At 43.0% G+C, this 27,741-nt stretch overlaps 1 protein-coding gene across 3 annotated transcripts in view; it reads right to left on the bottom strand.

The window, feature by feature from the left end:
• Positions 1 to 27,741, bottom strand: part of FRMD5 (FERM domain containing 5) — a 271,184-nt gene that overhangs the window by 159,404 nt on the left and 84,039 nt on the right. Inside the window, exon 1 of one of the 3 annotated variants that reach the window (XM_084903327.1) lies at positions 340 to 361. The exons of the other annotated variants lie outside the window; for them this stretch is intronic. The gene's annotated coding sequence lies outside the window, so the exon portion shown is untranslated. Of the gene's footprint in view, positions 1 to 339; positions 362 to 27,741 lie in introns of those variants that run through there. 3 annotated transcript variants of the gene reach the window in all.

Below are 27,741 nucleotides of genomic sequence, written 5' to 3'. Positions count from 1 at the left end.
GAGCAGGCCAGGCTGAGGGGCCTCTCTCCCCTGAGTCCATGAATTTCGTGCACTGGGTCTCTAGTACATAATACAACATAGATGATTCTTAAAAATATCATGCTAAGTACAAGAAACCAGATACAAAAGACCATATGTTATATGATTCTATTTGTATGAAATATCCAGAAAAGGCAAATCCTCAGAGACAGAAAGTAGATTAGTGGTTTCCAGGGACTGCAGCAGGGGTGGGGAACCTTTCTTCTGCCAGGGGCCATTTGGATATTTATAACATCATTCTTGGGCCATACAAAATTACAACTTAAAAATTAACCTGCTATATTTGGTCAATTAACTCACCCAGAATGCCTTGGCAAGGCCAGACCAAATGACTTCTTATATGGCCCTCAAGTTGGACATTCCCCACCCTGGATTAGAGAAATAAAAACATGGGGGAATGTGAAGTGACTGCTAAAACAACATTTCTTTTTTGTGGTGGATAACAATATTCTGGAAATACATAGTGTGATGATTGCACAACTCTGTGAATATACTAAAAATCACTGACTTGTACTTTAAGTAGGTGAATTTTATATGTGAATTATATCTTAAAAAAAAAAAAAAAAAAAAAAAAAAAAAAGGACTGCTAGGGAGCAGTGAGTTCAGATGACCTGTGTTCTGTTTTAGAACTATTCAGAATGAACTCGTGATTACCTCAGGCTATAAGAAATCACACAAGTCTGTCTGTGGAAGTTGCTCTGAGCAGAGTTCTGTAAAGGCAGGAATAACTGAGAAGCAAAAGGAATGAATACACCGTTGAAATGGCTACTTACAAAAGCCCAGGCTCTTAATAACCCTAATAGTAAAAACAAAACAATCCAATCAGAAAATGGGCAAGAAATAAACAGATATTTCACCAAAAAGTGTATTCAAATAGTAAATAAGCACCTGAAAAGACATTCAACATCATTAGCTATTAGGGAAATGTACATTAAAACCACAATGATAAAGTCACTAATCATCCGAGAGATGCAAATTAAAACAACAATGAGATACCATCTCACCCCTGTCAGAATGGCTATCATCAACAAATCAACTAACAACAAGTGCTGGTGAGGATTTGGAGAAAAAGAAACCCTCATGCACTGCTGGTGGGAATCCTGACTGGTGCAGCCACTGTGGAAAACAGTATGGAGTTTCCTCAAAAAAGTAAAAATGGAATTCCCATTTGACCCAGTGATCCCACTTCTAGGAATATATCCCAAGAAATCAGAAACACCAATCAGAAAGGATATATGCACCCCTATGTTCATAGCAGCACAATTTACAATAGCTAAGATTTGGAAACAGCCTAAGTGCCCATCAGCAGATGAGTGGATTAGAAACCTGTGGTACATCTACACAATGGAATACTACCCTGCTATAAAAAAGAAATAACTCTTTACTATTCACAACAGCATGGATGGACCTGGAGAGCATTATGCTAAGTGAAATAAGCCAGTTGGAGAAAGATAAATATCACATGATCTCACTCACTTATCCTATTTAATAAAAGAGTAATATGCAAATTGACCATCACAACAAGACACAGATGGCCACCCCATGTGGACACAAGATGGCCACCACAAGGTGGCTTGCAAGGGAGGGCAGTTAGGCCAGCAGAGGAAGGCAGTTGCAGGGAGGGAGACACAGGCCTACAGGGAAGGGCAGTTGTGGGCGATCAGGCAAGCAGGGAGGGCAGTTAGGGGTGACGGGGCCTGCAGTAGAGGGCAGTTGTGGGCAATCAGGCCAGCAGGGAGGGCAGTTAGGGGTGACTGGGCCAGCAGGGGAGGGCAGTTAGGAGCCAGCAGTCCTGGATTGTGAGAGGGATGTCCAACCGCCCATTTAGGCCCAATCCCACTAGGATCGGGTGGTCCAACATCCATCAAGGGGTCCCAGATTGGAGAGGGTGCACAACTTCCCTCCCCTGAAGGCCGCCCCCCCCCCCCCCCCCCCGCCCTCCAACTGCCCTGGGCTGAGGGACACCCCTCCACTCGTGCATGGATGGGCCCCTAGTAGAATATAATGAACAACATAAACTGATGAACAAAAATAGATCCAAAGTCAGAGAAACATCAATCAGACTGGCAAATCTTAGGATATTTTTAAAGAGTTCTGATTATACAGACAGACAGAAAACATGGATTTGACCTTCCAACCTCATAAGTCTCTGCTAATGATTCTAAAACCTAGAAGTTCTAAGTGTGACATAAACAGTCCAAACAAAGAGCAGGTTTTGGCTCTCAGGACTGCCGCAGGCAAGTGGAACCCAATCCACACCATCCAGCAATGTCAGCACCTTCTCCTCACTCATCATAACAGTGACTGAATGACTCTCTACTGGTTAACTAAGTAAGGGATTTTGAAACATAAACTCCCTTGTCCACCTAAGGTGATAAAGGTAAAGATTACTATGGAAATTGACTGTCATCGATAATTTAACCAGATTTTCAAAGCTTTAAAATTGGTTACTGCTGCACATCATTATAAAAATTTTAATGGAAATCTGTTTTGTTTTGTTTTGTTTTGTTTTGTTTAAATATATTTTATTGATTTTTTACAGAGAGGAAAAGAGAGGGATAGAAAGTTAGAAACATCGATGAGAGAATCATCGATCAGCTGCCTCTTGCACACCCCCTACTGGGGATGTGCCTGCAACCAAGGTACATGCCCTTGACCAGAATCGAACCTGGGACTTTTCAGTCCGCAGACCGATGCTCTATCCACTGAGCCAAACCAGTTTCAGCAAAAGCTCAGAGTTTTTGTAGGCCTTCAGAGTTTGCAACATATGTCTTTATGTAGTACTAATTCCATATGACTGTGTTCAGGTTGGAAGAAGTTCATTCCACTAATTGGACTATGATTTTAGATGTCAAATACCATCTTTTCAAAGATAAAATTGTCCTAAATTTTGGTTACCCCCCCCGCCCCCCCCCCAAAAAAAAAAAAATTCTGTGGCTTGGCTGGTGTGGCTCACTGGCTAAGCATCTTTCTATGAACCAGAAGATCATGATTCAATTCCCAGTCAGGGCACATGCCTGGTTGCAGACTCAGTCCCCACAAGGCACATGCAGGAGGCAACCAATTAATGATTCTCTCTCATCATGCATGTTCCATTTCTCCCTCTCCCTTTCTCTATGAAATCAAGAAAAAATATAGTTTAAAAAATCTTTGGCAAAGAAAAAAACGGGAATCACAGAATTATCTCACTAAATTATTCTTTGAGCTAATATTTACTGTGTGCTTACCTGTGCCAGGTTTTCCAGGGGGTGGGGACATCTGGCCTGCAGGCTGTATAAGGCCCAGGAAATCATGTGGTCTGGCCTTGCCAAGGCATTAGGGGTGAGTTAATTAAATGTTTGGCCAAATATAGCAGGCTAATTTTTAAGTTGATAATTCTGTAGGGTCCACAAATGATGTTATAAATATCTAAACGGCCCTTGGCAGAAAAAAGGTTCCCCACCCCTGCTCTAGACCTAAAGATTACACGGATAACACTGAGAAGTCCATGGTCATCCTATATAATAAAAGCCTAATATGCTAAGTGCCCGGTGACTGGTCAACTGTTCAACCAATCAAAGCATAATATGCTAATGATATGTTAAGACCAATCAACCACTGCCTATGATGTGCACTGACCACCAGGGGGCAGACACTCCAACCAGTAGGTTAGCTTGCATCTGGAGTCCAGCCGATCAGGACTGAGATGGACCGGATATGCCCTGGAGCCCTCCTGTGGCCCCACCCCAAATGGCCAACCTCCCACATCCCCCCCTGGTCGGCTGGCCCCCATTGACACTGGGTGAGACCAGGCCAGATATGACCTAGAGCCCTCCGGTGCTCCCTCCCCGGCCCTGATCGTCACCGGTGGGATCCCTCAGCCTGGCCTGTGCCCTCTCGCAATCTGGGACCCCTTGGGGGTTGTTGGAGAGCCAGTTTCGTCCCTATCCCACAGTCTACTCCCCTTAGGAGGGCGCCAGATGCGGGGCTTACTGCCCTGCATCTCCTTGTACACAGGTTCCAACATATCAAAGAAAAGAGATATGTAAGTATCCATGTTAAGCATTCAGAACAGCCTCCCCAGCCTGCATGTCCTCTATTTGATCAATTTCTTTTACAGAGGTCCCATATGGAAAGAAGTGGTCTAGTTTAAAAACCACCTATCCAAGTTCAATTACTCATTCCCCTGATGTAACAGCAGGCACCTATGAGAACACAAGTCCTGACAAGCAGAGGGTTAGAAAAGCTCTATGAACAAATATACAGGTTTCCTGGACTCTGGGCATAAAACAATCCCTCTTCTAGTCATCTCTCAGTGTGAGATATCCAGAAGTAGGTATCTGAGAATGGCCCGCTGTTGTCACTAGAAATCTCAATTCCAACCATCACATATGCTCTCAGAAATGCCGAATCCTATGCTTGGCTGGCACAGGTTTGCTCTTGGGCATAGACTGCTATAGGCAAAAACTGTGATGTCTAAAACCACAACACTCTTGCCCTGATTCCTTCCCCAGAACACATTTCTTTTGCTCACTGTCCCGAAACATTTTTTCCTGGGGAAATCTATAAGCCAAAAACAGACAGGTTATAGCATATATATGTGAATGGGTAACTGAACATGGTTTTGAGAGAAAACTGTCATTACTTATCATGGCTTAATTTGGTAAGATGATTTACAATAAGGGTGCCTAGACCATTCAATGAGAATTTTCATAAATGGTGATGGGATATTCACATACAAAAAAATGAAACTGCACCACTACCTTACATCATATACAAAAATAAGTCAAAATGGATCACACACCTAAACATAGTAGCTAAAACTATAAAAATCTTAGAAGAAAACAAAAGGGAAAAGCTTAATGACATTGTATTTGGCAATAATTTCTTGATTATGATGCCAAAAGCACAGGCAACATATGAAAAAATAGATGAAATTGCCGAAACCGGTTTGGCTCAGTGATAGAGCGTCGGTCAGTGGACTGAAAGGTCCCAGGTTCGATTCCGGTCAAGGGCATGTACCTTGGTTGCAGGCACATCCCCGGTAGGGGGTGTGCAAGAGGCAGCTGGTCGATATTTCTCTCTCATCGACGTTTCTGGCTCTCTATCCCTCTCTCCTCCTCTCTGTAAAAAATCAATAAAATATATATTTTTAAAAATAGATGAAATTGACTTAATCAAAATTTAAAACATTTGTGCATCAAAGGACAGAACAGATTGACAAGGCAATTCATAGAATGGGAAAAATACTTGCAAATGATATATCTGAAATAGGTTATTCTTGAAATATATAAAGAACTCCTACAATTCAACAACAAAAGATAACCCTATTAAAAAATGAGCAATGGGGGGGAGGATCCAAGATGGCTGCTCGGGTATACACCTAGCCGCAGCAGCTCACAACAATTTCAAGGGAATACAACTAAAATGTAGAGTGGACATTGCCCAGAGCTACAGGTAGTCGACTGACTGAAAACTCTACAATAGGAAGGAGGGAGAAAACCAGAAGGAAAATCAGAGGAGCTGAAAAAAAGCCTAAGGTACGGAGACATGCTGCGCGCTCACACGCACGCGCACACGCGGAGAGGTCGCAGCCAGAGAGGAGGAGAGGGCTGGGTGCTGCCTGGCGTTCCCTAGCAGGAAGGAAATAGAACCCCCAGCCTGGGCTGAACCCCCGAACCGGCAGCACTGAGCCCCAAGTTATGGGCCAGACCCTGGGGACCCAGGCTCCGGCAGGGGGAGACAATCCCGGGGGACGGCGAAAGGCGGGGCCCCCGGAGTCGCGCGCACATGGTGCGCAGAGAACTGAATGTTGACTCTGATGCTGGATTACCCTAGCCGGAAGAAACAAAGCCTCCGGCGGCGGCGCTGAACCTCAGTCCAGACCGCCCCGAACTCCAGGTCTGAGCCAGTCCCTGGGGACCCAGGCTCGGGCAGGGGGAGACGGAGCTGTGAGGTGGAGTCCTGGGAGGGCGGCGAAAGGCCGAGCCCCCGGAGTCGCGCACACTGTGCGCAGAGGACAGTCTGTTGACTCTGATCCTGGACTCCCCTAGTGGGAGGGAGAAAGAAAGCTCCAGACTGGAGGAACGCGACGTGGAGCAGGAGCCCCTGCCGGACACCGGCCAGCCGGGCGCCAGCAAGGAGCCGGGCGACGGGGCCCCCGGGGGGGGGGGGGGGTGCCCCTGAGCCTTCGACTGCTGAATGCGGGCAACGGAGCCAAGGACGGGGGCTGCTTCCTGGGCAGCACCGTCCCCGGCAACAGGCTGGAGCAGCGCGGGAGACCGCGGAGAACAAAGGGGTGCCACAGGCCAACCTGCTGAGCTCCCAGGACAAGGAGGAAGAAACCAAAAAAGTTCTCAATGTGAAGAAATCAAGTGAGAGCAAATGATAGTAAAATTACTTAAGAAAGAATACAAAGAAGATCTTGAAAAATCAAAGACTAAGTCAGAACTCAACGCACCAGCCAACATTGCAACATAAATGCGTTTTTGTTTTTTTTTAAAAAAAGAAAAAAAAAAAGAGAAAAAAGGGACAGAATGTTGGAACAGCGGCGACCAGGCCTAGAGTGGCCAGGCACAAGGCAGTGGCAGCTGGGCCTGGAGCAGCAGTGGCCAGGCCCCAGAGCAGCAGCAGCCAGAACAAGAGCATCAACGGCCAGCACTGGAGCAGCCAGACCTGGGGCAGTGGCAGCCAGGCCTGAGGCAGAGGCGGCCAAGCCCAGGGTGGCCAGTCCAGGAACACCCAGACACGGAGTGGCTGGGCCCGGAGAAGCCGGGCCCAGAGCAGCCGGGTTGGGAGCAGCCAGGCCCAGAACAGCAGTAGCCAAGCACGGAGCATCCAGGCTGGGAGCGGTCAGGCTCGGAGCAGCCAGGTCAGGTGCGGCCAGGCCCGGAGCAGCGGCTGCCAGGCTGGGAGCGGCCAGGCCCGGAGTAGCCGGGTCTGGTGTGGCCAGGCCTGGAGCAGCGGCTGCCAGGCTAGGAGCAGCCAGGCCCGGAGCAGCAGCTGCCAGGCTGGGAGCAGCCAGGCCCGGAGCAGCCGGGTCTGGTGTGGCCAGGCCCAGAGCAGCGGCTGCCAGGCTGGGAGCGGCCAGGCCCAGAGCAACAGCTGCCAGGCTGGGAGCGGCCAGGCCCGGAGCAGCCGGGTCTGGTGCGGCCAGGCCCGGAGCAGCGACTGCCAGGCTGGGAGCGGCCAGGCCCGGAGCAGCCGGGTCTGGTGCAGCCAGGCCCGGAGCAGCGGCTGCCAGGCTGGGAGCGGCCAGGCCTGGAAAAGCGGCTGCCAGGCTGGGAGCAGCCAGGCCCGGAGCAGCCGGGTCTGGTGCGGCCAGGCCCGGAGCAGCGGCTGCCAGGCTGGGAGTGGCCAGGCCCGGAGCAGCCGGGTCTGGTGCGGCCAGGTCCGGAGCAGCGGCTGCCAGGCTGGGAGCGGCCAGGCCCGGAGCAGCCGGGTCTGGTGCAGCCAGGCCTGGAGCAGTGGCTGCCAGGCTGGGAGCGGCCAGGCCCGGAGCAGCCGGGTCTGATGCGGCCAGGCCTGGAGCAGTGGCTGCCAGGCTGGGAGCGGCCAGGCCCGGAGCATCCGGGTTGGGTGTGGCCAGGCCCGGAGCAGCGGCTGCCAGGCTGGGAGCGGCCAGGCCCGGAGCAGCAGCTGCCAGGCTGGGAGCGGCCAGGCCCGGAGCAGCCGGGTCTGGTGTGGCCAGGCTCGGAGCAGCGGCTGCCAGGCTGGGAGCGGCCGGGACCGGAGCAACCGGGCTCAGAGCAGCCGGGTCGGGTGCGGCCAGGCCTGGAGCAGCAGCAGCCAAGTCCAGAGCAACTAGGTCGGGAGCGGCAGTGACCAGACCCGGAGCAGCTGGTTGTGGAACGAACCAGAGCAACAGAGGCCAGGCCCGGAGCAGCCAGGCCCGAAACAGCTCGCTCCTCGCCTGTACCTGCCCACGGCTGCCTCTCAGACATGGCTGGAAACTTTTGCGGGAACTTGAGAGTCTGCTGAATCAAGTGATGAAGGCTTAGATCTGGATGTGTTGAGTTAGTATAGCGCTGGGGTGTTGATCTGTGAGTTCCTTGGGTGGGGCCTGGATGAGGCTGGTTGACCTATTTGGAAATGTCTTTTGTGTGAAGTGTATCATTGGGCATGTGGAGGTATTATTGATATGAGAAAATGCTAAGTAACAGATTTACTATCTGAAAAGGGATTTACTATCGGGGAAAGGGAGGGAGGAAGAGACTGAACATAAACTGTGCACCTATGGATGAGGACAATGGGGGATGGGGAGGGGGCAGAGGGTGGGGTGGGAACCTGGTGGAGGGGGGAAGAAATGAGGAACCTTTGTAATAATATGAACAATAAAGATTGATTTAAAAAAAAAAAATGAGCAATGGACTTGAAGAGATATATTTCCAAAGAAAAGAGACAGCCAACATGCACATGGAAAGATACTCAGCAGCATTAATCAGTAGGAAAATGCAAATCAAAACGACAAAAAGGTACCACTTCATCCCATTTGATGACTACATAGAAAATAAAAGTGGTGGTGAAAATATGAAGAAATTGGATTCCTTGTACCATTGATAGTGAAAATATAAAATGGGGCAGCCACTATGGAAAATGATACAGTGGTTCCTCAAAAGAAAGTACACACAGAATAACCATATGATCCAGCAATTCCACTTCTGGGTATATATTAAAAAAAACTAAAACCAGACACTTGATCAGATATTTTGTATCCATACTCACAGCAGCATCATTCACAACAGCCAAAGTGTGCAAACAACCCAAATGTCCACCAACAGATGAACGGATAAACAAAATGTAGTCTATACATACAACGAAGTATTCTTCTGCCTTTAAAAGGAAGGCAATTCTGACATGGATGAACCTTGAAATAAGCCAGTCACAGAGACAAATAGGGAATGATTCCACCACTTATGTGAAGTACTTAGGGGAGCCAAAATCACAGAGACAGAAAGTAGAACAGTGGTTGCCAGAAGTGGGGGGAAGAACAAGGAGTTATTGTTTAATGGTTATAGTTTCAATTTTACAAGACGAACAGAGATATAGAGATACATGGTAATGCTGTTGTACAGCTTGATGAATGTATTTAATACCATTGTACTATAGACTTTAAAATGGTTAAGGTGGTAAAATTTATGTTATGTATATTTTAGCACAATTAAAAACATTTTTTTTTAATGGGAGTGGACTATTCAATCTGGTCTCCAGAGAGAAGGTAGGACCAGAGATAGACATGTAGGGAGTCTTCTGATATAGGAGTAGGGTTTTGTACCCCTGCCTGGTATGTTTATTATCTGTGTACTTGTCTCATTCTCCATAATATGTTGTCAGCTCATAAAGGGCTATGGAATGACTGCCCTACTCACCTATTTGTCCCAGGAAGCATTAGCAATCGCCTCTGATCATTTTTCAAAATTGAACTGAATCTGAGCACTAGACAAGGATCCCTCAGTCTTTCTACATCTGGTCTACCTAGACCTGAAATGTGCACATTTCTTCTAAATACGCACAAATCATTTATCGCTCATTTGTAAATGGAAGGTTAGAGGTTGGCAGCTGGACCACGTCTCTGTTTCAGAATCCACTTTACAACATGAACATCATCCAACAAAAAGTGCGAGCCAGAATGTTCCTTGTATACCTGGAACAGAGTTTCACTGCAGAAAATAAAGCAAAAGCCAAGCAGTGCTCCCTATGCAGGAAAAACAGTCCCTCCCTCCCTTTTGGAAAGACTTCAACTAACCCTGTTTTAGTTTGGCTGCTTTGCCTCGTTTCAAAAATATTTCATTATACTCTGTAGCCCTCTCCTTGATGCCCTAGTTAATTACGTTTACATAATTTCCTTCTGATTAATTTTGAACCGCTTGCTTTGGATTTTCTCTCCTTTAATTTTCTGCCTTTACTGACTGCTTAAAATCCTCAACTACGAACATGGGAAAGGGTGTTCACTGTTCTATACAACAAAAAGCAAATCCACATTGCGGTCTCTTTAAGAGATCATCTGTTCTAGAAAACAAAGAGACTGTTGGGGGGAATCCAGTAATAATAAACACAAAGAACTCACTACTTATATTCTTTCACATACAAAAATGAACTGCAGTCCATTCCTTTACTTATAACACACTCACATTTATTGAGATCCTTTGAGATTCTTTCTCTGGGCTTAGGAACACCGAGGATTAATTAAAAAATTATTAGTGTGAGCTAATTTCTAATAATAATTATGGTCAAAATTAATGGGTCAGCTGTGCCACAATCTGGCCCATCTGCTGCTCAGACACAGCCTCAGAGGACAGTGAGGAAGGAAAGTGAACCCAAAACATCAACCCCAATGTCCTCAGTCCTTTCATGAGCCAAGAAATGGCAACTGGCTTTGAAATTATCCTGAAACATGCTTTCCCATGAATTCTTTAATTTTTCTCGGTATTTTGGGGACAATAAAACAATTTATTTTCATAAATGGTCACTCTTAAGACTGCTCAAAGTTTCACACAATATTTTCCTTCTTATATTAAATCTATAAAACCAAGACCCTTTTCCTCTACTAGCCCACATCAAAATACAGAGGAAAAGTGAGTTTCAAGACTATAGCAAATCTCCTTCAAATATACTCTATTCACTAATCAAGAAGGGATTAGCCAAAGACTACATACGCATAACCCAGAGACACAGATAACAGTCCGGTGGTGGCAGGAGGGAAGAGGGTGTGGGGTCTGGGTGAACGTGGGCAAAGGAGAGGAAAATGGGGACATCTGTAATAGTGTCAACAATAAAAATAAAGTGTGTGTGTGTGTGTGTGTGTGTGTTTAAAGAAGTCTGTAATGGCAAAAACAAGTGCATTTTCTAAAAGTCTCTCAGATGACTTTTCTGGTGGTTGAGATCCCCCAGACCCCATACACCAAACTGTGCTAGGTCAGCCAGGATTCTTGCTTGTGGGCCAATAAGTTCTTGTCCCCAGAGGGACAAGTGTTTTACCTCTGCTGGTTTTGTCCATAAGTGATAGCCAAATGTGCTGACTTTTCAGAAACAAGCTTTGCACAAATCTCATTGCAATATTCTCTCTTTATTGAAGACTGCCTTGTTTCATATGCCAAGAAACACTGTGCGATGGAAGATTTCCCTAAAAGTTGTTTTAAAAAGTCAGTTTCCACAGACAGTTTGCAGATTTTTTTAAAATCCAGAAATATATAGGTAATCACTTCTTGAAAGCATAGTTGAAGGTCATATTATGCAGTGATGAGAAGTCATGTAAAGGAATACATACATTTCAATTTACAAGCTCACCAGCAAGGGTCAGTACTTGGAGGGGAGAAATCCATAGGCTTGGGAATGAAAGCTAGGATATGGAGCACTGGCTAATTGGCTAATTCACAAAGACAGCCTCTCCTTGGAACAAGCAAAACTCTCATTATGATAAGCGCTTTGCAGGTAGGCTGAAGGAGCAGAGATAAAGTTTGGCAATTAAGTTAGTGTTTTCCCCAGTGAATTCTTGACTCCAACAGTGATACCAAAGGGGTGTGATGCAATTATGAAACTAAATTTCACAGGATTTTGTGGCTGAAAACACTTTGTAAATGACTCACTGAAAATGCTCATAATTCATGGCAGGCTTTTCAAACACTTTCTGATTAAATGCTTTAAAGGACAGGAAGATTAAAATGCCCTTTTACCTTTGGGCCACAGTGGATGTTTATAAATATCACAAGACAGTTCATGAGCCCTAGCCAGTTTGGTTCAGCGGTTAGAGCTTTGGCCCACACACCAGAATTGTGGGTTCAATTCCAAGCAAGGGCTCAATCCAGGGCATGTGCAGGAGACAACCAATTGATGTGTCTCGCATTGATGGTTCTCTCTATGTGTCTCTCCCCCTCCCTTCCACTCTCTCTAAAACTCAGTGGGTTGGGGGTTGGGGAAGTATATCCTCAGGTGAGGATTAACAACAACAAAAGTATTTCATGTGGTAACAAAACAGTGAAAGGAGAGCGATCCTATTATGCAGATTATCCTAACATTCTCTTCAGGATACTATGGGGAAGAAGACATGAAATCCCAGAGAAGAGCAGAAGAGAATCAAGAAGCCAGAGTACCTCAAAGATCTTTCATTTTAAGGAAGAAAATTTATTTGATAAATCCTCTTAAAATATTCAAAACAAGGACTTAACAACAGATTTCATTTTTCATGCCATTATTACATGGTTTCTAATTGTATAATATTTTCACACCACAGGCCTAAATTTTGGGAACAGAATTACTGTCCACCCACAGTCTGGCACATCTATGCCCAACCTGACCACCTCAGTGGTCCTGCCTCCCTACTGACTGACATACCCAAAGTCAAGCTTTGACCGACCCCAGGATTTTCCCCAGTGTTTTTATTCCATTGTTCTTGAGTTCTTCACTGTGTTTACTGTCACTGATATTAGGAATCTTGAAAGCTTTGCTATTTAATGCACTTGTTTGTGTTAAACATTCAAGACACCGAGATAAAGGTGAAACTGGAATAAAACAAAATTGGTGGGATCAAACTATGAAAATAATACAGCATTCCAAAACAATGATAAATGCAAAGAGAGGAAAAAACATAAAGACACAGAACACAGTTTAAAAAGCCATTCTGTGTCAAATCAATGGTTCATTCAGTTTAATCTCTTCTCTCCGACAGTGGGACGAGGGTAAGTTTTATGGTAAGGCTTGCCGTTCACACTCTTTAGTCCTCAAAAGGTTAGAAAGACATCTTGAGCACACTTAACTTTCATTAATGCTACATTAAGGATCTGGTCATAACCTAGTTTGGATTTTTCAGTATGTCTACCCAATAAGCTATCTGTATTTTCTCTTAACAGTTAAATAATTGGTTTCTAATCCAGACTTGCGAGTAAACTGGGTATTTGACCTTGGGCAAGGTGCACCTTTGTATGAGTGTTCCCATCTACACAACGAGGAGGCAAAGACAAAATGGTCAAGGAGGTCTCTCCCTGCTTTAAGACGTTACGATTTGGCTACCAAATTCTGAGAAGATGATATCACATATTTAAGTTATTTTATGTTGTTCATATCCACTATTCTGCAGGCTGTAGTTAACTTCCTCCACTTCTGCTTTCTCCAAAATTTCAAAGAGTCAGTTTCTTGCAATTGAAAGGTCCCTTGAAAATCACTTAATAGAACCCACAGGATGCCTGAATCACTATTATTGAATTCCCTACCAGCACTCATCTTGCTCCTGTTTAGGTACTATTATTGATAGAGAATTCGGTGAACTCCCAAAGCAGCCCAATTCATTTTCAACGAACTCCAACTGTCAGAAATGATTCTGATATGAATTCAGATATAAATGTTGAAATGAATCTATCTCCTTGCCACTTCCTGCCTCTCCCCTCTGGAGCAAACCAGCATAGAGCCTAAACCTTTTTCTCTGCATGACCCACATGACAGGTCTAACACTGAAGGAAGCTGTCACATCCTCCGGTCTCCTCTCTTCTCCAGGATAAGTGCCCTTTAGAATTTATTTCTATGTCATAGTGTTTAATCCTTTCACGGGCAGTTCTCTCAACAAACTCCAGCTTTACAGGGCCTCTCTTAAACACATCATGCCAGATGGAAACTAACATTTTAGCTATGGGATAGTTAAGTGCCAAGAATGGGAGGATTTCACCTTCCCTCGTTTCAAAGATCTATATGAATATTTCTGTTAACACAACTAAGATCACACTAACTTATGAGACTTATACTTTTTAAAACTTTTAATGCATTGTTATCCAGTCATATTTTCTCCAACCTATAGTTGTAACTGAATACAGATGGCAGCTGAGATGCTCAAACAGAAAGATGGACGCTACAGGTGTTAGGAAACGGGACTCTTTTTAGCTGTGTGACCTTGGGCAAAACAGCTTCAATGTCCTGTGCCTGGTTTTCTCATTTCTAAAATGGAGAGAACTGTTCTTCAAATATCTCTCTAAGATATTATAAAGATAAGCAAGTAGCCGAAACCAGTTTGGCTCAGTGGATAGAGCGTCAGTCTGTGGACTGGAAGGTCCCAGGTTCGATTCCGGTCAAGGGCATGTACATTGGTTGCAGGCACATCCCTGGTAGTGGGCGTGCAGGAGGCAGCTGGTCGATGTTTCTTTCTCATCAATGTTTCTAGCTCTCTATCCCTCTCCCTTCCTCTCTGTGAAAAATCAATAAAATATATTTTAAAAAAAGAAGAAGAAAAAAAAGAAAGGTGTTCGCTTTTAAAAAATAAAGATAAGCAAGTAGATAGAAATATTATTTTCTTAAGTTAAATGAACTCTAGGCTAGCAGCGCCTCAAAAGTTTAAACTCAGAGGTATCGTATGATTTGGCAATTCTACTTCTAGGTATGTACTCAAGAAAAATGAAAACATATGCCTGCACAAAGTTCATACCAACATCATTTGTAATAGCCAAAAAGTAGAAACAACTTAAATAGCCATCAAAGGATGAATGGATAAACAAAGCATGAAATATCCTTACCATAGAATATCCTATATAATACAGAGGTAATATGCAAATGGCCGTTACGCTGTGATGCATAATAACCACAGCGTAACGACCGTTTGGGAGGTGCAGCGAGCTAGAGGAAAGTGGTGGGAGCTACTCGTGCATGGATTCATACGCAAGGCTACTAGTTATTCTATAAAAGTGAATGAAGCATTGATACATACTACACATGGAGAGATGAACCTTACAAACAACATTCTAAGTAAAGAACCCAGACACAAAAGGCCACATAGTATGTCTCCATTTACGTGAAATGTCCAGAACAGGCAAATCCATAGAGAAAGAAAATGAACAAGTGCTTGTCAGGCTGAGGGAAGATGAGACTGGGAAAGTGATTGAAAATGGGTACAGGGTTTTTTTTTGTTTTTTTTTTTTAGATACTAAAATGTTCTAAAATTGATTATGGTGATGCTGGCACAATGTGAATATACTAAAAGCTGTTGAAGGGTAAACTTTGAATAGGTGAACTGTATGGTATGTGTTATATCGCAATAAAGTTGTGGGTTATTTTTTAAACTATAGAAGTTGTTTTTAAAAGAACTTTTGTTATGGGAATGCATATTGGTGCAGCCACTACTGAACACAATAGGGAGGTTTTTCAATATATTAAAAACGAAACTGCTTTATGACCCAGTAATTCCACTTCTGGGCATATGCTTGAAGAAACCCAAAACACTAATTCAAAAGAATATATGCCCTCTTTGTTCACTGTGGTGTTATTTACAACAGCCAAGGTTTGGAAGCAACCCAGTGCTCAACAATAGACAAATGGATAAATTCAATGGAATAATATTTGGTCATAAAAAATAATAAAATCTTGTCATTGGTGACAGCATGGGTAGACCTAGAGGGTATTTTGCTAAGTGAAATAAGTTAGACAGAGAAAAATAGATCCCATATGCTTCCACTCACATGTGGAATCTAAAGAGCAAACTAAATTAACAAACAAAATAGAAACAGATGCATATATGCTGATGGTTGCCAGAGGAGAGGGGTGTGGGGAGGAGGGGAAGGGGGCTGGGTAAAAAAAGGTGAAGGGATTAAGAAGTACAAATTTGTAGTTACAAAATAGTCATGAGAATGTAAAGTACAGTACAGGGAATATAGTCAATAATAATGTAATAAATATGTATGGTGCCAGGTAGGTAATGGAAATATTGGAATTACTTGTAAAAAAAGAAAGTGTATGATTGCCTAACTTCTATGCTGCAAAGACCTCCAGCATTGTCCCTCAGCAGTGTGTGTATGTGTGTGTGTGTGTGTGTGTGTGTGTGTGTGTGTGTGTACATGCACACAGCCACACACATGCTCTCCTCCATCACACATTTCACTTGAACTAAATTTGTAATTTAGGGAACTCCTACTCCAGTCCCTATTTTAAACTCTGCTAATCTAAAGTTCAAGCCACAGGCAAACTATGCTGAGGACAAGAATCCAAAAAGTCTGGTATTGGTGTCAGTCACATCAGGGTACAATGTTAGACCCTACTTATGAGCTGCAACGCCTTCAGCAAGTTAACTGATCTCTTAGAGCTTGAGAATGCTCACCTGTAAAATTATCAAGATGATATACATAAAATACCTAGTCAGTACTGCTCTCTTTCGATGTCCCATATGTTTTACCAATTTTAATGTATAGAAGAGACAGATTTTGCATTTTCATGTGCAACTATATTTTAGCATATACAGTATTTAGCCACTCCAGCTAGCTCAAGATACATTTTTAACCAAAGACAAAATATGTGGTAGCCTTCTCTGAGTTACCAGAAAGATGAATAACTGTGATTTTCTCCTGAAGATGTGTGTGTTTAAATTAAGCCTTATTGTACTCGTTTGTTTTTTTAAAAATATATTTTATTGATTTTTTTCCATAGAGAGGAAGGAAGAGGGATAGAGAACTAGAAATGTCGATGAGAGAGAAACATCGACCAGCTGCCTCCTGCACACCCCCTGCTGGGGATGTGCCCGCAACCAATGTACATGCCCTTGACCGGAATCGAACCTGGGACCTTTCAGTCTGCAGACCGATGCTCTATCCACTGAGCCAAACCGGTTTCGGCTTGTTTGTTTTTTAAGTGCTATATTTTAATCACTCTACCTTCCCTGCTTTGAATTTTTTAAACGATCACCATGAATCCTTACCACGAAATTCCTCCCATTGCTAAAGACTGCAAATGTGCACTCTGAGAAAATGGGCAATTTGAGGCTATCTCACACAGCCAGCTTGGGGACCTTGCACAAAGAGCATCGTAACTATGGAAACACTTGGCAATGGAGTTACAACATAAATCAAAGAACCTGTTTCATTATTCAAGTACCAAGCATTTGAGATCAATTTATAGCAACTGTACGCTACTAATAACTGTATTCTATTTAATTTGTCAAACACGATTTTCTCTCTCAATGAGATCTTTAGGAAATGCTTAAGTGTTTTCCGTAAGGAGAAGAAGCTGATAAATTAAATCCACTTAAGTGGCGTGGAGTACCTGACTGTTGGTTTTGATCCATCTATGAGACAAACTCTGTGAAATCAGTATTATTTGGCACTTGGCTTATGCTCTGTAATATTACTCACTCCAAATACATAGATAGCCTGTCTCCTCAACCAGGGTTAGAACTTCCTCAAATGCAGAGAACATACACCTCCTCACCACCACCTAGCAGAGGGCCAGGGGGCCCATACTGCGGCCCACGTTCTTGACTAATTTAGCTTTTGTTTCCTAAACCCAAGAGGCTTTGGAAGAAGATAAATCACAGCACATTAAGGTGAACAAGATTTTCTGGTGAGGAAAGGGAGTCAGTGACGGAGAGCCCGACAGTGCTAAGTTCCAGAAGGTTATCCTTAGAAGGCAAACAGCCTATACCCTTAGGAACGCAGTATTTCATTAAATACTTATCCCCCTCCCCACAACCTTTTACTTTGTGGGGTAGTAAAGAGGAAACCCCAGACCAACTCTAACCCTTAATTTCTTCTGCCCACTGACACTTTTTGGTTTATTTTTTATAACTGGATGCTACCTGGGCCTTGACTCTTCTCTCTCCCTCTTTCCTCTTAGTCGAGAGAAGAAGCAATAAATACAAAGAGTGCCCACATATGAAATAATTTTAGGGTGAATTTCAGATCTGACACCCCATATGGAGACTCACTGTATTACGACCCAGGATAGAAGAGGAGCAGACCTTGAAATACTGCAGTCCTCCCTTATCCATGGTTTCAGTTACCCACAGTCAAGTGCGGCCCAAAAATATTAAATAGAAAATTCCAGAAATAAACAATTTATAAGTTTTAAATCACATGTGTGATGAAATCTCATGCCATCCACCCAGGATGTGAATCATTCATTTGTCCAATATAATATAATACAGTGCAATAGATGTTTTGAGAAAGACCACATTCACATAACTTTACAAGTGTTCTACGTATTTTATTGGTTTCTAGAGGCCCGGTGCATGAATTCGTGCAAGGGTGGTGTCCCTCTGGGTGGCCTGCAGGGATTGGGCCAAAACCTGCAGCCCAACACTGCCTGCAGCTCCTGCCTGCAGCTCCCACTCACCCCAGCCACACTGTGCCTGCCACGGGCTCACACCCCATCAGTCCCAATCGGGAGAGCCTTGTGCTGCTGCAGCAGCGCTCATCAGCCATGAGACCTGCATCTGGTGCCCTCCCAAGGGGAGCGGCCTGTGGGGTCAGGCTAAAACTGGTTCTCCAACATCCCCCAAGGGTTTCCAGATTGTGAGAGGGCACAGGCCAGGCTGAGGGACCCCACCGGTGCATGCTAGGGTCAGGGAGGGACTATAGGAGGGCTCCAGGGCATGTCTGGCCCATCTCGCTCAGTCCCAATCGGCTGGACCACAGCAGCAAGCTAACCTACTGGTGGAAGCATATGCTCCCTGATGGTCAGTGCACATCATAGTGGCTGGTCAACTATCTGCCCCCTAGTGTTCAGTGCACATCATAGCGACTGGTTGAGCAGCCTTGGCATAACATTAGCATGTTACACTTAAATTGGTTGTTCAGTTGTTTTGCCGTTCAATCTATTTGCATATTACCCTTTTATTATATCGGACTAGAAGATCAACATGCGAATTCCGCTCACCTGCGTGAGAGCTCCGCTCACCCGTGCCAGTCTTTGGTCATTACAGAGTTAGGGCTGTAAGCCTTTTATAATATAGATGGTTGTTTATCTGTCACTGCGCCTATAAATTATACTTCATCAGATGTATGTTGTATACGAAAAACATAGTACCCACAAGGCTCAGTACTATCCACAGTTTCAGGCATCTATTGGAGGTCACTATGTACCCCACAAACAAAGGGGGGGTCACTATGTATTTTTTAATATTTTTATTAACTTCAGAGAATAAGGAAGGAGAGATAGAGACATCAATGATGAGAGAGAATCATTGACTGACTGCCTCCTGCATACCTCACACTGGGGATTGAGCCCACAACCCGGGCATGTTCCCTGACCCGGAATCGAACTCTGATCTCCAGGTTCATAGGTTGATGCTCAACTACTGAGCCATGCCGTCTGGGCTGTATGTATTTTTAAAAATCACTTCTAATTGACTTAGGTTTAATGGTCCCAATTTAAGGGGAGCCCCGGCCAATTGGTTGGAGCCCCATGTACCAGAAGGTTGCAGGTTCAATTCCTGGCCAGAGCACATTCCCAGGTTGCGAGTTTATTCCCCAGTCAGGGTGCAAACAGGAAGGCAACTGATCAGTGTTTCTCTCTCATCAATGTTTCTCTCTCTTTCCTTCTTTTCTCTCTCCCCCTACTGCCCCCTCTTTTTAAAATCAACAAGCATGTCTTCAGGTAAGGATTTTTTTTAAAAAAATTTTTTTAGAGCAAGGAGAATTAAATATTTTGTATTTTTCTCTCATATTTTTTAGTCCTCAATTTCTTTTGGGAATCCAGCCCCTTGATTGAAAAGGTCTCTTCCCTCTTGTATGTCTGTCTGATCCTTCAGATTCTACTTTCACTGTGTCTTACATGTGAGCCTCCATCCTTCCTGCTCTAGCTGAGAGGTCTTCATTAATTCTCACCCAGATTATTGTATTTACCTTCAAACTGGTCTTGCCTCCCAGTCTTCCCCTGTAACTCATTCTATTTAGTACTGCTAGATTAATGATGCTAATATATAATTCTGATCATTCATGGAGTCACAAACATTTTTAAGCACACATTCTCTCTATACCAGTTGCTGTTAGACTTTCTTTCAGAGAAAATGACACAGGGTTTTTGTTTTTTTGTTTTTACCTCATGGAGCTTACATTCTAATGATGTAATTCCTTTGTCCAAAAGCTGTCAAGAGCTTCCATTTGCCATGGAATTTGGAGTAATGTCCTCACTCTGCCCTCTAGAGGATATGAGCTAAGTAACCCTTTCTAGGTTAATCACCCAATGCATCTCTGCTCCCTATCCTAGTGAAATGGGTTTTGCACACCTTGAATTTTTCTACGTCATGCTCCTAATTATTCTGACTTTTGTGTTTATAATCCCCTCTTCCTCTCTGTGAAAAATCAATAAAATACATTTTTTTAAAAAGTACTGCCCCTATATCTTCGCCCCCTTCTCGCCTCGCCTCTCCAACTGTATGCTGTACTTGAAGGCAGCTCTGACTGGGTTTGGCTTGGCCTTGATAGGCCACCTCAATCCAAAATAGACTCCAGGAAGACTGACCCACATGTCATCCATAAAGGTGAGAGTAAGCCATCATTCTACTCAAATTGATCTATTTGATCACATACACAGCCCTTCCCCTATATGTACACTTCAAAAACAGTGAAGCAAATTCCCCAGCGTATTACTGCATTGCTGAAGGATCAATCTAGTAGTTTTTTTAAAATAAATTTTGTAGAAGGGGATTTTAGAGAGGGTAGTCCTTGGCCAACCCACTTCACAAACCACAAATGTGTCCTTAAGTTCAATGCAGACAGGCACCACCATGTATTCCAGCTGCCACACGGGCCACTACTCCCTGGGAAACGGCAGAAGCAAGAAAAGAGGCAGCAAGAAGGAGGGGTAACAGTGGATGATCCTCACCCATCCGATGCTTATGATACTTCAGACAACGAGGTGTGGAGTCTGCTTTAGAAAGTACAAATGGTGCCGAAACGGTTTGGCTCAGTGGATAGAGCATCAGCCTGCGGACTGAAAGGTCCCAGGTTCGATTCCGGTCAAGGGCATGTACCTTGGTTGCGGGCACATCCCCAGTAGGGGGTGTGCAAGAGGCAGCTGATCGATGATTCTCTCTCATCGATGTTCCTAACTCTCTATCCCTCTCTCTTCCTCTCTGTAAAAAATCAATAATATATATATATATTTTTTTTAAAAGTACAAATGGCATGGTAGTAAATCAACAGCCAAAAGGTAGAAAATGGATGTCAAGAAAGGATTATCAAATTTACTAATAGTTAAATCATGCAATTTATAAATTTATAAAGCTATCATTTTAGTTTATGAGATAAGGGATTTTTTTTTTCTCTCCACAAAAGCTAGCAAGATAAGAAGTCCAATAGAATGACTTTGCTTTCTGAAAAAAATTGTTATTTCTAATGGTAAAACCCACGTTTCCAGGGACGATGGGTATCCAGGTACGATGGGTAAGCAGTCCGGGCCAGAAGACTTACTCTGGGTCAGAGTGAACCCAGAGAATGATGTGGCTATGGAAGTGCTCAGGCCAGGCAGACAAGAAGCCAACATCCGTCAGCCTGACGCCTGAACGAACCTCAGAAGCAGCAGAAGGTGCTGCCAGGGCAGACTATAGGAGTCTCTGCAAAGAAAGCGAGGCAGCCCAGGGGGAGCCTCTGCCTTCGACATTATAAATGGAGATAACACAGGATGTCTCAAAGCATGTACATACACTGTGACAGCTGATGGCTCAATTTTAAAAATGAAATCCATTTTAATAAACAGGGCCTTTGTAAATATTCAAAGTGTGTGTACACATTTGAGAGGGGTACCCTATATATAACAGTGCATATAAACAAATACCCACACTCAGCGACTGTTTATCGATGTCCTGGAGATTCAGACTAGTAACTTTTCTAATGAGTGCAAATTCCTTCTGTGGCAGAAGGACTGCTACTGTGTGCCCAGATGGGTACGTGGACAAATGATGTTTACCCAACTTCAGAGAAGCCGTGCCAAAATATTCCTCCCAAACAACGGATTTCAATTTGTTCTTGTTTTCCTCCAAGAATAGCCTAACAGATTGTTTCATCTATGCATTTGACTTCTCAAATATTTGCATGCAATCGTGGGAAACTCAGTGAGTCCTGGTGCTCCAGAAGCGGCGGAGCAGCATTTGAATGGCATGTGTACAGCATCGTGGTGTGAACTGTCATCCGCTGAAAGTACGGGAAAGAGGACCTGCAGCGGCACAGGACCTGCCCTGATCCTGCAGTGTGTGCGCCAGCAGGAGCCAGACGCCTAAAGCAGCCAGAAAGGAAATGCCGCACTCCCGGAAGTTCAGAGTTACAAAAACAACCAACAAAACAAAAAATCCAAGCGTCGATGCCTGTATGACTCTCTCTGGTCACTTGACTCTTCACTGAATGGAAAGCATATTCTCTACAAAAGAAGACAAGAGCAGGAAAGCAATCCAGAAGGCAGCTTCTGCCAGAGCCTTGGGTCTCGCTTTATCCACGGAGTTGGAAAACTCTGAACCCCGACTGCAAATCTACCATTTCATCACCAATAATCATGTGACACTTCTGATGTCTTCTAAAGAGACACCGTCACAACTGTGACTCAAAGGAGACTCCACACATTTTTATGTTTTTAATATTCATTTAATTCCTTTAACCATTAAGTTAAAGGAATTAATGGTTAAAGGGAACGATCAAAAGAAACTAGAAAACAGAGTGCTCACAACCAGTAAAATAAATAGCCATAATTCCCTGAGCCAATGCTTCTCAAACTTTAACCTGCATACAAGCGACCTGGGTCAGGCCTGAGATCAGGGAGGATAACAAGCTTCCGGGTGATACAGGTGTTGCTGATCCATAGACCACATCTTGAGTACCAAACTAAGGTCTTCTACCATGACTTTCCTTGGGAGCCCAAAGCAATTTCTCTGACACATATAAATTCTCTTCACTTGATAGTGAAAAATAAAAAAACAAACACTGTTAATATGGGGAAATTACAGTTCCTGGTTCTAGAGAATCGAGAAAAGAAGATAATTTATGATTCTTGGCCCCCTTTTTTGACTCATACCATCATTCTATTCTCTTTTCCTTAAAAATGATGTGACATCCTGACTCCCTGAGAGATGGAGATTGTTTGTTGCTGGCCTAACAGTATCCAAGATACAAGAGCATCACCTTTTGTTGTGTGGTTGCAGTTACCACAGAGAGGCCAGCCCTGGGGTGGTTTCAGACTGGCTGGGGAGGCAGTCCTTTGGACTCTGACTGGCATTGGAGACAGAGCTGAGCATCCCAAATTCCCTATAAAGCATCTCCAACAGTCCCAGAGCATCTAAAAGGATAACCTTATGTGAGTTCAACCAAACTATTCTGATTAAGCAATATTTGCTGGCTTTGACTCTTGTGATTTAATTTAGAGTATTTCATTAACACTCTGAAAAACCCACTAAACTCTAAGACTAGCCACAGAAGAAACACATTAGAGCACATCCAAAAGTCTTTCATTTTAAAAGATGGAGAACAGAGGGGAAATAGTTTAAATTAACTCCCTAGAGCTGAAATTCCATCACCCAGACTGTATCTGATGCTTTCATAATCACTATTTTGCATCTCAAACATCCTACATTGCCACCTAGCAGCAAAGGGAATCCAAAATACTAGAAATAATTTGGGTACAAGTTAGATGCATTAATGTCACCGATAATAAAGCACATACTCTATGAATACAATATACTTCCCCCTAGGACATTTTAAAATAAAAGCTGCTGATGAGTTGCTCATCTGAATTAAATACCTCTCCTACATTTTAAGTCTCAGGACTCACAAACCAAATCCAGGGTCTCTTATAACAAAATAAATTGTCGACCATGTCAATGAAACACCATGTGAGGAGGTGAGCTGTATGCAAGCCGTATTCCCCAAGGCAGATGAGAGCCAAATGCACGTTGTCTTATGAACCTAAGATCCCACCCCCTGAAAAAGTTGCTCTATGAAAATAATCTTAGTTTTTTTTCTGAATTTTTCTACTTGGTAGGCTGAAGGGCCTAGACAAAAGAACTATCTCCTGCAGCTATAAATAAATTAGTCCTTCAGGCCTTGTGATGCCAGGTGGAGAAGCCAGCTTTGTGACATGTAATTCTGGGGGGCTTTCCCCCAAGACCAGAGGCACAGAAAAAGCTTATGGAGAGCAGGCAGTGGATGAAATCAAACCAAATCAAGTCAAAATATTAGAGGACATACGTTTCCCCTGAATGGCACAAGAGATTATCTTAAACAATGTGAAGCAACATAGCCTCATTAACTAACCTACTTACTATATATTTCTTGTTGCTAATTCTCTTGGGTGCCTCTGGATTCCAGATGATTCTGAAACTCCTATGAAGGTGGAAATAGGCTAACCGTGAGAACTAGTGGCCTTCAATATAAAGAATGGCAATGCATGTATTTATTCCCAGGGTGAGGATGAATAAATATTAAGGTGGTGAGAACTGTTACTATTTCAGAAACAGATACAGTCCAGGTCCTAGACCACTTACACTACGTTTTACAAATTACTATTAGTTCCTCTTTATTCTCTAGGGATGCAGCCCATAAATAAAGGAAAGGGGATTGTGGCATTGTTTCCTCCAAGGATGATGGCTAGGCCAATTGCATCAGGATCACTTGGATGCTTTTTAAAAGAATACAGATTCCTAGGGATCCCTTAAAGAGATTCTGAATCACAAGTTTGGCCAGGGTCCCGACATCTATTTTAAAACATTACTGTTAGTGATTCTGAGCTCCCTAAAATCTAAGAAACCCTGTTTAAGGGACTACAGAGCTAAAAAACTGACTTGTTGAAAAGTCTTGTTAATTGAGGACTGAAGGCTTAGGCATGAAGCGGGTTCTCATCTATAAGAATATTATAGCTGGTAAACAGATCTGGCATACCAATGAAAATGAAGCTAAAGTAAAAGGTCATGGAGAAATCAGGGTAGGAAATGAAGATCTCATAAACAGACTACTCTCTGATAGGAAAAGGAAAGGGAGAAACTGACCTAGCTTGGATGAAATGCACTTACTTTGTTTGTGGATGAGAGCCTCTTCAAGAACTCTCCGTGCAGACTTTCCTTCTATTCTGCAGAACACGGAGTAAGAGTTCAAAGTACTCTGTAAAAGTTCAACGGGTTTGAAAGGTGGGTGCACAGCCTACCCACCCCACCATCCAAGTGGATGATTAGAGCTGGACTGAAGGTCTCACTGACCCACTTGGGAATCACTGAGACAAGCAATGGGAGAAAGACTGTGCTCCCAGCTGTCCACAGAACGAATAAATCGGAAAAGGTTACCAGTCCCACCTTTTGGTGCAAGGCTTGGAATGAAGAAGGGAATAGGATAAAAGGAAATGACAATTTTGAATCAAAAGCTTTGCCTACTCTCATACTCTGAGAATCTGGGAGAGGGATTGAAGGGAACTCCAGCAGTGATAGCTGGGAGGTTTTCCTTCTGTGATCCAAAGAAAGGCATGGCCAGGAAAAGGAAGACACAATGGCAACCAGGAAGAAAGCCTCTTCGTGGCTGATACACTAGATGCATGGTCCTTATGCCACTTACGCTAATGTATGTAGAGCCTTGGGAACACAGCTCAGATGTGCACTCGACTCATCAGCTGCAACAGTGCCCATCTCCAAGGCCTTGTCAGGTCAATAAAGTCTGTCAAAGTCCAATGTTTCTCCAGAAAGAAAGAAAATAAAAATTAAATATTAATTAAAATGACCTCAAGGAATAGGGTATTTTATCTTCTAAGGAACAAAATCCTTCTATTCAAATTGTGAAGCAGTGATATGGAGCAATTTTGTTTAGATGTCCTGTACAATCACAGCCTTTGGCCCTTCACCTCCCCTCAAAACATGCATTTTTAAACTTTTCAGTATTCAAATTATCACTCTCACTGATAAGGTATAGACACTTGAAAAGACAGATCAGACAACATTATTTAGATATAACTCACAAATTATATAATATACCCATTTAAAATATACAATTTAGTGGGTTTTCATATTTACACAAGGTTGTCCAATCTTGGCCACAAAAGAAATTTAGAACATTTTACATCCCAAAAAGCAGCTCCATACTTTTTTAGTAGTCACTCATTTCCCACCTCCCATCTCACTCAGCCCTAGACAACTATTAATGTACTTCTATCGCCATTAATTTGCCTATAGTGAACACTTTATGCACATAGAATCATATAATATGTATTACTTTTCTCTTGTTTAGCATGTTTTCAAGGCTCGTCATGTTGCAAAGTATATTTATTTTTATTGCTAAGTAATATTCCATTGTATGAATACACCACATTTCATTTATCCATTTCTCAGTTGATGGGCATTTGACTTGTTTATAGTTTTTGGCTATTATGAATAGTGCTACTGAAACTTTCATATTGGTACCATATATAGTAAGTTGTCAAGAGGCTATAACTCAAATTATTTCAAGGTTCTGAAAAGCAAAATTCATTCAAAACAAATGTGCCAGCTGTAAGAAACTGTCAGAGTTAGATAAAAATGATGCAGATTTTGTAAAGTGTTTTGTCATTTATTATTGAGGTAGGGTTCATCTTTCCACTACGTATTTTTGCTGCCTGTCAGTGTTTCTTTCCTGCCAATCTTGCTTACCTCTAGCAGTTCTCAATTTAGCCTTTCAAAAAATGGAAATACAAGCCTTGGCCTATATGGCTCAATTAGTAGGAGCATCTTCCTGTACACCAAAAAAATAGAAAGACTTTTTATTAAAAAAAATATGTTTATTGATTTCAGAGAGGAAGGGAGAGGGAGAAAGACAAAAAACATCTATAATGGGAGAGAATCATCAATTGGCTGCCTCCTGCACACCCCTCCCCTCCCCCCCCCCCCCACACACACACACTGGGGATCAAGCCCACAACCCAGGCATGTGCCCTTGACCAGAATTGAACCTGGGACCATTCAGTCTGCAGGCCAGCACTCTATCCACTGAGCCAAACCAGCTAGGGCAGAAATACTTTTTATATCATTATCTTTAAGAAGAAAACACATCATTACTGCCCATTTTAACAGAGTGGATAGTGAATATTTACTACACACTTCCTATTAAGCTTATTACTGTGTTTTAAAAGCTTTGATTAAATTATGTTTTACAAAAAAATAAAGTTAAATGTTTTCCTATCAAAGACCATAAACTTGCAAACATATTTCTCAATTAGGAATAATACAACTTATTTTTAATAAATTGTTAATACAACTATTTTTAATGTTATTTGTAATAAATCTTATTTTTTTCACCTATTTCTTCAAGGTATTACAAAGCCTAGCAGAAACCATATTTATAAGCAGATTTTAAAGCAAAAACATAAATCAATATATAGACAATACAAAGCAGAGAAAACAGTGCAAGGTCAGTGATAGAAGAGTAGAAAAAAAACAAAGTTAAATCATGATATGGAACAAGCTTACTTTATACACATTCACTGCATTAAGTCTTTGCATTTCCACATATAACCACGTTCGAGGGCTGTGACCCAATTGACACATAAACCTCACAACCTGCCTTGAAGCTCCTAAGGGTTTATTTTCAAAGAAACCTCTCAAGAGCCCTTTTGCTAACTGTCTATCAACAAATGTCACTAGGACTTTATTTTATTTTAGCTATAAGTCAGAGACTTACTTTTATTTTCTGAGTTGTATCCATAAAAGCTCTACACATCTCAACATAGGCTTTACTTTACTAAGATATAATTCATACAACTAGAAATCTCACCCCTTCAAAATGCAGAATTCAGGTTTGCTTTTTAAAATACATTTTTATTGATTTTTAGAGAGAGGAGTGGGGGGAGAGAGAAGCATCGATGTGAGAGGGACACACTGATTGGGTGCCTCCTGCATGTCCACCTCCTACCTGGGATCAAGCCCGGAACCTGAGCATGTAACCTGACCTGGAATTGAACTGGCAACCTTCAGGTGCATGGTACAACATCCTATCAACTGAGCCACACCAGCCAGGGCAGAATGGTTTTCAGCACATTCACAGAGCA

This window comes from Pipistrellus hanaki (assembly GCF_964339955.1).
Source record: "Pipistrellus hanaki genome assembly, chromosome: 1".
NCBI classification, from domain to species: Eukaryota; Metazoa; Chordata; class Mammalia; order Chiroptera; family Vespertilionidae; genus Pipistrellus; species Pipistrellus hanaki.
Note: the sequence above shows the minus strand (reverse complement) of the source record. Positions and strands in the feature narration are given on the sequence as shown.